Genomic DNA, 14,314 nt, shown 5'->3' with positions numbered 1-14,314 from the left:
CATTTGTAATGACATCGGCAGAGCTAGACTGTATTATGCTAAGTGTAATAAGTCAGTCAGAGAAAGACAAATACCATATGATTTCACTCATATGTGTAATTTAAGAAACAAAACAGATGAACATACAGGAAGGGGAAAAAAGGGAGGCAAACCATAAGAGACTATTAACTATAGAGAGGAGGGGAGGTAATGGTAATTAGCTAAATTGATGATTGGCATTAAGGAGGGACTTCTTGTGATAAGCACTAAGTGTTATATGTATGAGCTGAACCACTAAATTAGATTCCTGAAACTAGTATTATACTATTTATTAATTAACTATAATTTAAATAAACACATTTTTAAAGTATGTATAATGCATTTAGTACTGGAATAATTTTAATATATTGAGATGTTTTTATATTACTCTATTTATTAATATCCATGCTTAGTAATATTGATATAGTCCCTAAAACTGTATTGGTATTTATTTCAAAGTTAAAATGAACATTGTTAATTTGCTGAAAAAAATCTTAACGTTCTTTAATATGTAGTATTTACATATTTACACAAATGGGCAGATATATATACACACACACATATATGTGTGCGCATATATATGTGTGTGTAATAGCATATCCATCTAGCAACAGTGTTTTATTTTCTCTTTAGAAATCATACTATTGTATTTGGTTTGAACTATACCAAATGGGAAAGTATTTGCTGCTTTGTTGTGATTGGCTGCTTGCAAAAGTTTAATGCTTATTTACCCACTTTGTTAACCCACCAGTGTATTTCTGTGTGGAATACTAGTGTATTTATCATCTCGAGACCTGAATACTTTATGCCAAAAATATAATAACTATATGCATGTTATTGAACTACTTGAGGACAATAAACTACTCTTCTGTCTTGGTAAGGTGAAATCTTTATCAAAATCTTGTTAATACTGCCAATAACAGAAGATGAAAAATCTTGTTGTAACACTATGAACAGCAGTGGTTTCTGGAAAAGCAATCTGAATATTGAAATTGGTTGTTTTAAAAACATACTGGCCATCCAAGATAAACACAATCTGAACTCAAGATTAAATGCACAATCATAACCTAATGTATTTTTAAATATAATTATAAGGAAATGGTATTTTTCAACTTGGTTTTTCAGTCTTTTTTTTTACTTGGTAATTATTACTTATAATTATGTGTATGTGTTCTCTCTCTTACTACACTGTAAACTCCTCCAAAATAGAGATCCATCTTAAATTCTTTTTTTCTTTTTTTTTTTTTTTTAAGGGAGAGAGACTAAATGGGGGGAGGGCAGGGGAGAGGGAGAAAACCCTAAGCAGACTCCACACTGAGCATAGAACCTGATGTGGCCTGGAATTCACCAACCTGAGATCATGACCTAAGCTAAAATGAAGAGTCAGAGACTTAACCAACTGAGTCAACCAGGTGCCCATACATCTTATATAATTTTTGTAACTAAGCTTGTATATTGTATTTTGCCACTTAAATGTTTTAAAATTTCCCATATTTTAAAGAAAAAACTTCTCCCATGAACACACATTCTCCTTTACACTTCTCTTCTTTCTTATTGCTAATTGCCTAGAGTTTCAAGGCATAGGTCAAGGGTCTCTGTTATCCTGTGTATCATCACTCCCCAACCTACTGGCTTTAAATAATGTCTATATTCAAGTAGGTTCCAGTTCCAGCTCTGAGCTCTTCAGTCAATTTCAATCATATGAGGCCAACTGTTTACTTGATACCTTTTATAGGAAATCCAATAGAGATTCCAACTATTCTCCTTATACAGAGTGAGGGGAAAAAACTGAATTCCTTCTATCTATACAATTCATTCAAGCTTTTTAAAATTATTATTATGTTCAGTTAGGACATCATTAGTTTTTGATATAGTGTTCAACGATTCACCAGTTATGCATAACACCCAGTGCTCATTTCAACATGTGCCCTCCTCAATACCCATCACCCTAGCCTCACATTTTTTTTCCAATTAGACTTTCACATGTAATCACATATTTGTTTCAACTAATATTAAATACAAGTTGAGATAGTGAAAGGAATCATGCTATCTGGACCCAAACTCACAGTTTATGCAAGCTAGATTTGAGCTTTTCTCTGAAAACACAACAAAATATATCAACTGGAATAGCATACTTAATCTTTGTGAAAAATTCTCCACAGAACAGGAATTGTAAAAAGAATTTGAGCAAAATAATTCAAGCATCAATTTCTGGTATTTTGCAAACATTTTATTCTTATTTCATTTATATAAATTTCATTTATTCTCATTTCACTTAAAAATTCAGCTTCAAATTGAAAATATAAAATGTAATTAATTATTTTTTAAAACTTATGAAATGAAATGTGCATATGTCAAGCACCTGAGTTTGGTAAATTTACATTAAACTCCCCAGTTGCATTAGCTACTTTTTTTGAAATCTCTATATGATGATTATATACACAAATATAGTTTATGTTTCCTCCAATCAGCAAATGTTCAAAACTAAACTTTTCTTTAACAGTGCCCAAGGTCAAATCTCATCTTGGCCACTTACCAGTCATGAGATACTAGACAAGTAACTTAGCCTTCCATAATTCTCTATTCTTTAAAAATGGGGATAATCTTGGTATTAATTTAAGGAAGTTACATGAATAAAAAGAGATAAAAATATAAAGTTCTTATAGAAGTGCCTGAAACATGGGAGGCAATGTGGAAAAAAGAAGATTGAGTCAGGAGCATATTATCATAACTCAGCCAAGAAAAAATAGTGACTTGGATGAGGCAGGTGCATTGTTATTCAGAAAAGTGCTAATTTTGGATGTATTACCTTTGGCTGTAATATAATACACATTCCATCAAAGGGATGAGAAGTATGAAAGAAGACTCAAAGAGGACTTTAGAGCTGACCAACTGAAAGACTATATTTGCTATTAAATGAGATGATAAGTGGTTTTGGAATTGAATTTGGGACATATTAATCTTAAAATGAGAATTAAAATATCTAAGTGTAGTACAGGGATACAAGTGTGCTACAAATTTTGGGGATTATCAATATACAAAATAATATTTTAAACAATGAAACTAGATAAGATCACAAAGAGAGAATACAGAATAAATTCAAAGACTAAATTTCAGCATTAATATTAAAATATTAGTACATAAAGAGATACAACATAAAGAAAATAATAGGGAACAGCCAGTGAAATAGAAGGAAATCCACAGGGTATGTCCTGTAGGCCAAGTAAAGAAAGTGTTTCCAGGAGTGGAGTATAATCAAGTTTGCCAAGGCAGAAGAGCACTGACTCTTTGCTCAATATATCTACTTAATAATAATGCATTATGACAAAACAGCAAAATTTAACCAATGTTAACAATTCATGAGTGTTTTGATTCTTCATATTTCATTTTTCTCTTGTTTTCTAGTCTCACAGGCTTGTTAGAGAAAAAGCAATAATCATTGTTCTGACTTTGTATGAGTAATTCATTAGGACCTAAAGATGCAGTTTGCACTGCAGAGTAAATGTATGTAAATAGGACTTTAATTTTACAAAAATGTATTATTTTTAATTAAATAAATCAATATTTTAGTATTTTATTAATTGCAACCTAGTAGTCCTTGTTAAAAGATAAATTCGTCACATTCTTCAGTTTCCTTTAAGATACACCAGTGTTTCCAGTGCTTTATAATTATATTTGGCTTGAAGCCTAAAGTTACCCAGCCCAATGATGTAATTTGTCACATTTATGTGCAAGTTCCAAATGATTTTAGTGTATTTTATGCATGTAAAAAATGCAGGACATGTCCCTGAAGATTGTGAGAACACATTTTTGAATTACATGGTGAATTTTTATTCCTGAAATATTGACTTTTCTACTCAGGAAATAATATTGAATGCCCTGTGGATACAATATGCACTATGAATACCCAAGTAAGAGCTAAGGATTTCTGAGTTAGAGCTAACTGCTTTATTCACCAAGAGGCAATCACCAGAGTGACCTGGGCTCTTTGTTTTCAGTACACACTCATCACCATGCCTGGTGCTCTTGTATAATACAGTAAGCAGCTTAAACTGTTCTGTTACCTTAATCAATAAGCCCTTGATCGATCACTGATTCAATGAAGAGCTTTTTATAAAGTATATGCTCTTTGCATTGAGATATTTTGCTATAGGGGATGCAAAAGAAAATAATCCTTTTACTCCTTGTTCCCAAGAGCCCTAATTGCAGAAACATGGCTAAGGCATGCAAAATAAAAAGTGAACAAAGCAATATATCGTAACTTTTAAATAATGCTTATGCTTACAAGCTATAGGACCCCAGGAAAGGGAAAGATGACTTTCCTTTGTGTGTTATTTAGGATACTTAAGGAAAATACTAAGTAAGAGTGTACTTAAGCTTTCAGATGTTCTTCTTCATGGCATGGAAAATCCATTTTAAGAAGAGGGATAATGAATACTTCATGTAATGGTGTTTAAGTTCTGGTCTTCAGCAAGTATTTGCTAGAAAATAATTGTATGGCTGAGGGATTTGGCTAGCCAGAGAGAAGGTAAGTAACCTAGTGATCAAAGCAGGCAGAAGCATTACTAAAGGAACAAAAGTGTACATGTGCACAAACTACTCAGAGCAAATAAAATAGTGATCTTGCTTAGAACAGAATGGAGGTCCTAAATAGTAAAATTAAAAAAAAAAAAAAAAGGTTCACTTGCAGATAGTATTTGATAATGTATCAAACTAGAATTACTTTTGGGAGATGATTTTTACATTGACAATTTCTACTACATTAGTTACCTCAAATATATATTAGTTTTCCTTAATTGTCAGGTCAACAAATAGCTATGGAGATCCAGAGATAAATAATTTGAGGAAGGATATGACAGAATTGTTAAAACCACTGTGCTAGTCAAGACATAGGCAATGGTTAATTAATAATTCTGCTAAACAAATTGTTTCAGCTGATCTGATTAGAGAAAAATACATTGCTCCTACTAATCTCTTTCTCTCTCTCTAAACTTCCTAAGCCCTATGTTTTCCTTGCCCTGTTTTCAGCCTTTTTTTTTTTTTCTCCTGAATATTATCATCCATACTAAGAGTAGTCCTGGGTAAAAGGTATGATGTATCTAGGCTATCTACCACAAAGCCTGTAGGAGAGAAACATTAGAAAGTGAGAAAGTCCATCTTAGTCAAGGGTTTGGTCTTGTCACTGAGTCAAGTATAGACTGGGTGTGGGGGGGTGCAATTCATTTGGCGGCATAGGCTGGGGTGTTTTTTTATTTGTTTGTTTAAGTAGACTCCATGCCCAGCATGAAGCCCAATGCAGCACTTGAACCCATAACCCTGAGACCACGACCTGAGCTAGGATAAAGAGTAGGACATTTAACCCACTGAACCACCCAGGCACCCCATAGGTTGCTTTTCTAAAGATGGTTCGAAGTGCCCAGAAAATGGAGAGCTTAGAAGTGGTATCAAAAATGGCACTCTGGGCAACCGGTGAATCTGTGCTGGATTCTGGCAGACCCCTCATTTACGGTGGAACTCATGCCAGTGAATGGATCCCTGATGAGTAGAACTGAGTAAGAGAACTAGCTAGAAAGAGGAGGTCAAGGCATCAGAACTCTAGTCTAAAAAAGCTGAGATTGGAGAGTCTGAGATAAAAACCAAGAGAAATACAGAATGAGATTAGGGAAGCTTACAAATTAAGCAATTTAAAGATTTGCTACATTTACCTTTGGTGCACAAATATGAGGCCTATTTGAAATTAAAGAATCTGAACAGTTGGAGATTCTTATTTGATGCATTATTTTCAAAATTCAGATAAGTAAATTAAATTCTAGCACTTTGTTAAATTCTACTATCCAGGTAATATTTCTGGAACATTATGTATGTTATAGCATCCAGCTTTCATTCACTCAAACCCTTTCAAAACATTGAAGAGGAGGAAAAAATCCCAACTCATTTTATGAGGGCAGCATTAATTAGCCTGATACCAAAATCAGATAAGAATAATACAAGAAAACTGCAGGCCAATATACCTAATGATAACAGATGCAAAAATTCTCAATAAAATTTCAGAAAACTAAATTCAACACTTCATATATTAAAAGAATCATGCACCATAACTAAATGGAATTTATGTCTGGATTATAAGGATGATTCAATATATACAAGTAAATAAATGTTATATACCATATTAATGAGAGATAAAAACTCAAACGATTATCTCAGTAGATGTAGAAAAAGCAATTGACAAAATTCAACATCTGTTGTGTTAAAAACTTCCAACAAATTGTGTATAGAAGAAATACAACTCAACATAATAAAGGCCATTTATTACAAGCTAAAAGCTAACATCATATTCAATGGTGAAAGTTGAAAGCTTTTCCTTCTAGATCAGAAACAAGACAAAGATGCCCATTCTCACCATTCCTATTCAACCTGGAAGTCCAAGCTACAGCATCAAGCAAGAAAAAGAAATAAAAAGCATTCATATTAGAATTAAAGCATTAAAACTCTCTGTTTGCAGATGATATGATCTTATATACAGAAAATCCTAGTACTCACCAGAAAACTATTAGAACTAATAAACAGATTGAATAATGTTGCAGATACAAAAGCAATATATAGAAATTAGTTGTGTTTCTATAAACTAACAATGAAATACCTGAAAAAGAAATAAAGAAAACAGGGGCATCAGGGTGGCTCAATTGATTAAGCATCTGCCTTCACCTCAGGTCATGATCTCGGGGTCCTGGGATGGAGCCCGTTGTTGGGCTCCCTGCTCAGTGAGGAATCTTCTCCCTTCCCTTCTACCCTCCCCCCACTTGTGCATGCTCTCTCCCAAATAAATAAATAAATAAAATCTTTTTTTAAAAAAGAAAGCAATACCATTCACAATAGTAACAATAATAACAAAATTCTTAGAAATAAATTTAACCAAGAAGGCAAAAAAATTATATACTGAAAATTATAAAATTTAAAAAAAACACAAATGGAAACATATTCCATATTCATGTAATAGAAGAATTAATATTGTTAAAGTGCCCATACTACTGTAAACCTTCTATAGATTCAACACAATTCCTATCAAAATTCCAGGAGAATTTTCACAAAGATAGAAAAACAATCCTAAACTCATACATACAGAACAAAAACAAATGAATAGTCAAAGCAACACTTAGGGGAAAAAAGCAAAACAAACAAAAAGTAAATGAACAAAAAGAATTGAAGGCATTATACTTTCTTATTTCAAATTATATTACAAAGCTACAAGCATCAAAGTAATATAGTACTGGAATAAAAACAGACACAGAGACCAATAAAATAGAATCAAGAACCTAGAAATAAGCTGTCACATTTGCAGTCAACTCATATTTGATAAAGGATCTTAGAATAATCAATGTGGAAGAAAAGTCCTTCACTAAATGGTAATACGAAACGTGGATAATCTCATGCAGAAGAATGAATTTGTACCCCATCTTATGCCACTCACAAAATGAACTTAAAATGGATTCAAACCCTCTTACACTGTTGGTGGGAATGAAAGTTGGTGCAGCCACTTTGGAGAACAGTATGGAGATTCCTCAAGAAATTAAAAATAGAGCTTCCCTATGACCCTGCAATTGCACTACTGGGTATTTACCCCAAAGATACAGATGTAGTGAAAAGAAGGGCCATCTGTACCCCAATGTTTATGGCAGCAATGGCCCCGGTTGCCAAACTATGGAAAGAACCAAGATGCCCTTCAGCGGACGAATGGATAAGGAAAATGTGGTCCATATATATACACTATGAAGTATTATGCCTCCATCAGGAAGGATGAATACCCAATTTTTGTAGCAACATGGACGGGACTGGAAGAGATTATGCTGAGTGAAATAAGTCAAGCAGAGAGAGTCCATTATCATATGGCTTCACTTATTTGTGGAGCATAACAAATAGCATGGAGGACAAGGGGAGCTAGAGAGGAGAAGGGAGTTGGGGTAAATTGGAAGGGGAAGTGAACCATGAGAGACTATGAACTCTGAAAAACAATCTGAGGGGTTTAAGGGGCGGGGGTGTGGTGGGAGGTTGGGGGAACCAGGTGGTGGGTATTAGAGAGGGAACAGATTGCATGGAGCACTGGGTGTGGTGCAAAAACAATGAATACTGTTATGCTGAAAATAAATTTTAAAAAATTTAAAAAAAAAAGATTGAAAACATAAACATATGACTTGAAACTATAAAACTCCCAGAAAAAAACATAGGGTGAAAAACTCCTTGACACTGGCCTTGGCAATGAAATTTTTTGGAGGGAGAGATATGACATTAAAAGCCCAAGCAACAGAAGCAAAATTTAATAAGTGGGAGTACATCAAACTAAAATCTCTGCACAGAAAAGTAAATTATTAACAAAATGAAAAGGCAACCTGTGCAATAAAAGAAACTATATGCAAGCTATCTATCTGATAGGAAGATAAATATACAAAATAAATTTTAAAAACTCTCATACAACTCAGTAAGAAAATCTGATTAAAAAATGAACCAATAGGGGCACCTGGGTGGCTCAGTGGGTTAAAGCCTCTGTTTATCAAAAATAAAAAATTAAAAAAGAAAAAAAAAAAAAAAAAGGAAAAAAAAAAAAAAAAAAAAAAGCCTCTGCTTTCGGCTCGGGTCATGGTCCCAGGTCCTGGGATTGAGCCCTGCATCGGGCTCTCTGCTCAGTGGGGAGCCTGCTTCCCTTCCTCTCTCTGCCTGCCTCTCTGCCTACTTGTGATCTGTCTGTCAGATAAATAGATAAAATCTTTAAAAGAAAAAATGAACCAATCATCTGAATAGGTGTTTTTCAAAAGCAGGTTTACAAATGGCCCATTGTCATGCAAATATTCTCAACATTACTAATTGTCAGAGAAATGCAAATCAAAATCACAATAAACTATTACCTCACACCTGTTAGGATGGCTATTATAAAAAGACATGTAGTTACAAGTATTGATGAGGATGTGAAAAAAAGGGAACCCTTTTATACTGCTGGTGGGGATACACACTGGTACAACTACCATGGAAAACAACACAGAGACTCCTCAAAAAATTTAAATATAAAATTACTATATGATCAATAATTATACTTCTATATATCCAAAGAAAGTGAAATCAGGATCTCAAAGAGATTTTTGTACTCCCTTGTCCATTTCAGCATTATTTATAATAATGAAGATATGAAAACAACCTAAGTATCCTCACAACAACAGAGGAAACCTGAGAGCATTATGGTGCACAAAATAAGTCAGAGAAAAACAAATGCACAAAAACAATAACAAAAAAAAAATGGTATCACTTACATGTGGAATCTAAAAATGCTGAACTCAGGAAGAGAAGGCAGAATGGTGACTGTCAGGGTCTCAGAAGTGAGAAAAATGGGAGATGTTGGTCAAAGGGTACAAATTCCCAGATACAAAATGAGTAACTTCTGGAGATCTAATATACAACATGGTGACTACAGTCAATAACACTGTTTATATACTTGGAATTTTCTAAGAGAGTATGTGAGTTGACATTCTACAGGTGGTAACTAACCATACTATGGTAATACTTTTTTTTTTTTTAAAGATTTTATTTATTTGACAGACAGAGATCACAAGTAGGCAGAGAGGCAGGCAGAGAGAGAGGAGGAAGCAGACTCCCCGCAGAGCAGAGAGCCCGATGTGGGGCTCGATCCCAGGACCCTGAGATCATGACCTGAGCCGAAGGCAGCGGCTTAACCCACTGAGCCACCCAGGTGCCCCTATGGTAATACTTTTTAATGTACTTCTCAAATCATCACATTGTACACATTAGACTTAAAAAATATTATGTCAATTATATCTCAATAAATCTGGAAAAAATTTTTAAATGTGGAAGGATTCTCCATTCTCATGGGTAGGGTTATATAATATGATTTTGGCAACGAAATATGAGGGAATGACTGTTGATCCCAGACAGAAATTCAAGAGATAGCAAGTGTTTTACTATATATTCTTATTTGATTCTTCTATCATTTTTTTTTAAAGATTTTGCATATTTATTTGTCAGAGAGATAGCAAGAGACAGAGGCAGAGGGAGAAGTAGACTCCCTGCATACCAGGAAGCCTGATGAGGGACTTGATCCCAGGGCCCTCGGATCCATACCTGAGCCAAAGGCAGACGCTTAACTGACTGAGCCACTCAAGCATCCCCTAATTGCTTCTATCACGAGAGTTTATGTCAAAGTGGAAAATCCACTTTGGATGGCTCAGTTGGTTAAGCTTTTGTCTCTGGCTCAAGTCATGATCCCTGAGTCCTGAGATAGAGTCCTGGGATTGACCCCCACATCAGGCTCCCTGCTCAGCAGGGAGTTGGCTTCTCCCTCTTCCTCTACCTCTGCCCCTCTCCCTGCTCATGCTTGCTCCTTCCTCTTTCAAATTAAATAAATAAAATCTTAAAAAAAAAAAAAAAACAAAAGTGGAGATTCTATCTCCCAGGATACTTAAGTGAATTATGAGAGCACATATCACTTGATAATCTATACTGGTCATCCAGCGTAAGTAAAAATGAATCACTAGTAATTCATGCTACTATAGTTTCAACTTTGCCTTAAATTTATAAAAACAAACTTCAGTTATACTCCATAGTATTTAGTTCTTAACTTATTAGTATTTTTTGCCTATGCTTATTAGTAGGTCAGTTTTTTGTTTTGGCTTTTGTTTTCCCTTTTTTCTATTGTTACCATTTAAAAATAGGCCAACATATTGGTCAGCATTAGTGAACCTAAACTTAGCAATTCATAACAGCAGTTAATTAGAAAAAAATAGTATCAATAATAGAAAATAGAAAAAAAATAGTGTCAATAATAATTAAAATTTTCATATAGATACTTTGTGATTATGTAGTAAGGGTTAGCTCAGCAAGATGGTTGTCCTACTTTTGTGCATTCCAAAAACAAATAAAGGACTGGCTCTTGACTGTCTCTTAAAAGAAATTCTCTGAAACATTGGAATATAATACCTGATAAATGTTTTTACATGTCTGAGATCTTGGACTACATTATTATCAGTGTGATCAGATTATGATAACAGTGTGATTTATAGTAAACAACCATTTTTGTATGTCTGAGATCCTTGGCCGTGCTGTACTATTTGACTTCCAGGGAACTAGAGATTAATCAGCTATCATAGTCATGTACTACATGTTCATAGAATAAACTCTCCCAAAAAACTCTTGACCAAGGCCTGGGTAACCTCCCATTGCAAGCAGGCCTAGAAACCTCTTGACACTTACTACTGCTGGGAGAATTAAGGTCACCACTAAGTGATTCCACTAGGAAATTCATAAATGCTTTCTCTAGGACTTCACCTTCTGCATCTTTCCCATTTGCTGATTTTAATCTGTATCCTTTCACTATAATAAACTTTAATCATAAATAGAACAGCTTTTCTGTGTTCTGTGATTGCTTCTAGCAAATTCCCTAAGGTGGTCTTAGGAACCACATGACCCAGGAACAAAAGTTGAAATATCTTCTAAGATAAATTTAATCACTAAATATGTTAACAAAAATTAAAAACCATGACACTAAAAGCAAAGACAAAAATAACAACAATAAAAAAAAAAAACAAGTGAGACCTATCAAACTAAAAAGCCCTAGAGAGTAAAGAAAACCATCAAAAAATGAAAAGACAATTTAAGAATGAGAGAATATTTGTAAATTATGTATCTGCTAAAGACTACCTAAATTATAAAAAGAATATACATAACTCAGTAAGTCAAAAAATCAGTTAAAAAATGAGATCTGAATAGACATTATTCCAAATAAGCTACACAGACAGCCAACAATTACATGAAAGGATGTTCAACATCACCAATCACCAGGGAAATGTAAATTAAAACTATAATAAAGTATTACCTTACAACATTAGAATGGCTATTAACAAAAAGGCAAGAGATGAGTTTGGGGGAGGATATGGAGAAAAGGGAACAATTGTGCACTGTTGGTAGGTAATGTAAGCCAGTCAAGCCACTATGCAAAACATGGAGTTTCTTCAAAAACTTAAAATTAGAACCACCATATGATCCAGCAATTGCACTTCTAGGTGTCTATCGAAAGGAAACAAAAATATTAACTTGAAAAGAAACTGCATCTCCATGTTCATTACAACATTATTTATAAACAGCCAAAACACAGAAACAACTTAAGTGTCCATCCATGGAAGATAAGGAAAATTGTGTGTGTGTGTGTGTGTGTGTGTGTGTGTGTGTTAATTTTACATATATTCTACATATTTATATATTAAATTGATATATATGATGAAATATTCAGGTATAAAAAAAGAAATTCTGCCATTTCTGCCAATATGGATACACTTTGAGGGCACTATGCTAAATCAAGTATGTCAAACAGAGAAAAACACCGTATGTTCTCACTTAAGTTGAATCTAAAAGAAAAAAATAAAATTAAAGAGAACAAATTGGTGATTGCCAGAGGCAAGCAGAGAGGGTGGGCAAAGCAGGTGACAGTGGTAAAAAGGTATACACTTACAGTTGTAAAGTTAATAAGCCCTGGAATGCAATATATAGCATAGTGACTGTAATTAATAAGACTATCGTATATATTTGGAACTTGCCAACAAAGTAGATCTTAGAAGTTCTCATCACACACACACACACACACACACACACACACAATATAACTATGTGTAGTGACAAAGTTAATTAGATTTATTGTGGTCATTTTGGTATATATATGAATATTGAATCATGCACATCTGAAACTAATACACTATTATATGACAATTATAGCTCAATAAAAATAATCTAAAAATTAATAAAATACAAGTTTTTTTAAAGAAAAAGGACTCCAGTGCCTGGATGTCTCAGTAGGTTAAGCATCTGCCTTAATCTCAGGTCATGATCCCAGGGTCCTGGGATAGAACCCCACGTCAGGCTCTCTGCTCAGCAGGGAGCCTGCTTCTCCCCTTCTCCCTCTCCCACCATCTGCCACTTCCCCTGTTTGGGTGTGCACTCTCTCTCTCTTTCTGTGTCAAATAAATACAGAGATGAAATTAAAAAAAAAAAAAAAGAGAGAGAGAGAGAGAGAGAACAGCCAAGTGGTCTACTGAAGTAGATGTAGAGCTCCTGAAATTCTCATACACTGCTGGTGAGTGTGTAAAGTGATAAAACCTATTTGGGAAACTATTTAACAGTTTCTTGTAAAGTTAAACAGATATCTGCCCTCTGAATCAACAATTCTACTCCTGGGTATTCACTCAAAAGCAGTAACAACATATGTCCATATCATATTTGTACAAGTATGTTTCTAGAAGTTTTACTCATAATCATCAAAATTTGAAGAACCCAAAACTTCATCAATAAAAGAATGTACAAACAAAGCATGATATATTCATAAAATGGAAATAATTAAGTGAAAAAAATTACACAGTCAATATGACGTAGAGAAAAAGAGGTCAGGTACAAAAGAACACAAAATATATGATCTAAGTTTAAGAAAATCAAGAATATGAAAAATAATCTATAACAGGAATCTAAGTCATCGAAAAAAAAAAACCTAGCACTTTGAAAAATGCCATTGGTATTTTGATCTGGATGGCACTGAAAGTATAGATTTCTCTGGGCAGCATAGACATTTTAATGATGTTTATTCTTCTGATCCATGAGCATGGAATGTTTCTCCACCTTTTCATGTCTTCAATTTCTTTCATGAGTGTTCTATAGTTCCTCAAGTATAGATCCTTTACCTCTTTGGTCAGGTTTATTCCAAGGTATCTTATGGTTTTTGGTGCTATTGTAAATGGAATTGCTTCTCTAATTGCCTTTTCTACAGTTTCATTGTTCGTGCATAAGAAAGCAACTGATTTCTGTGCATTGATTTTGTATCCTGCCACATAACTGAATTTCTGTATGAGTTCTAGTAATTTGGGGGTGGAGTCTTTTGGGTTTTCCACATAAGGGAATCCTAAAAACTTATATGGAACCAGAAAAGACCCCAAACTACTAAGGTTATGTTGAAAAAAAAAAAAAAGATGGGGGCATCACATTGCCTGATTTCAAGCTTTATTACAAAGCTATGATCATCAAGAGAGCATTAAATTGTCATAAAAATAAACACATAGATCAATGGAACAGAGTAGAGATCCCAGAGATGGATTCTCAACTCTATGATCAAATAATCTTCGACAACCAGGAAAAAATATCCAGTGGAAAAAGGACAGTCTCTTCAATAAATGGTACTGGGAAAATTGGACAACTATGTATAAAAGATGAAACTTGACCATTCTCTTACATCATACACAAAGATAAAATCAAAATGGAT

This window comes from Mustela nigripes, chromosome 10 (assembly GCF_022355385.1).
Source record: "Mustela nigripes isolate SB6536 chromosome 10, MUSNIG.SB6536, whole genome shotgun sequence".
Taxonomy (NCBI): domain Eukaryota; kingdom Metazoa; phylum Chordata; class Mammalia; order Carnivora; family Mustelidae; genus Mustela; species Mustela nigripes.
This window is presented reverse-complemented; position numbering follows the sequence as displayed.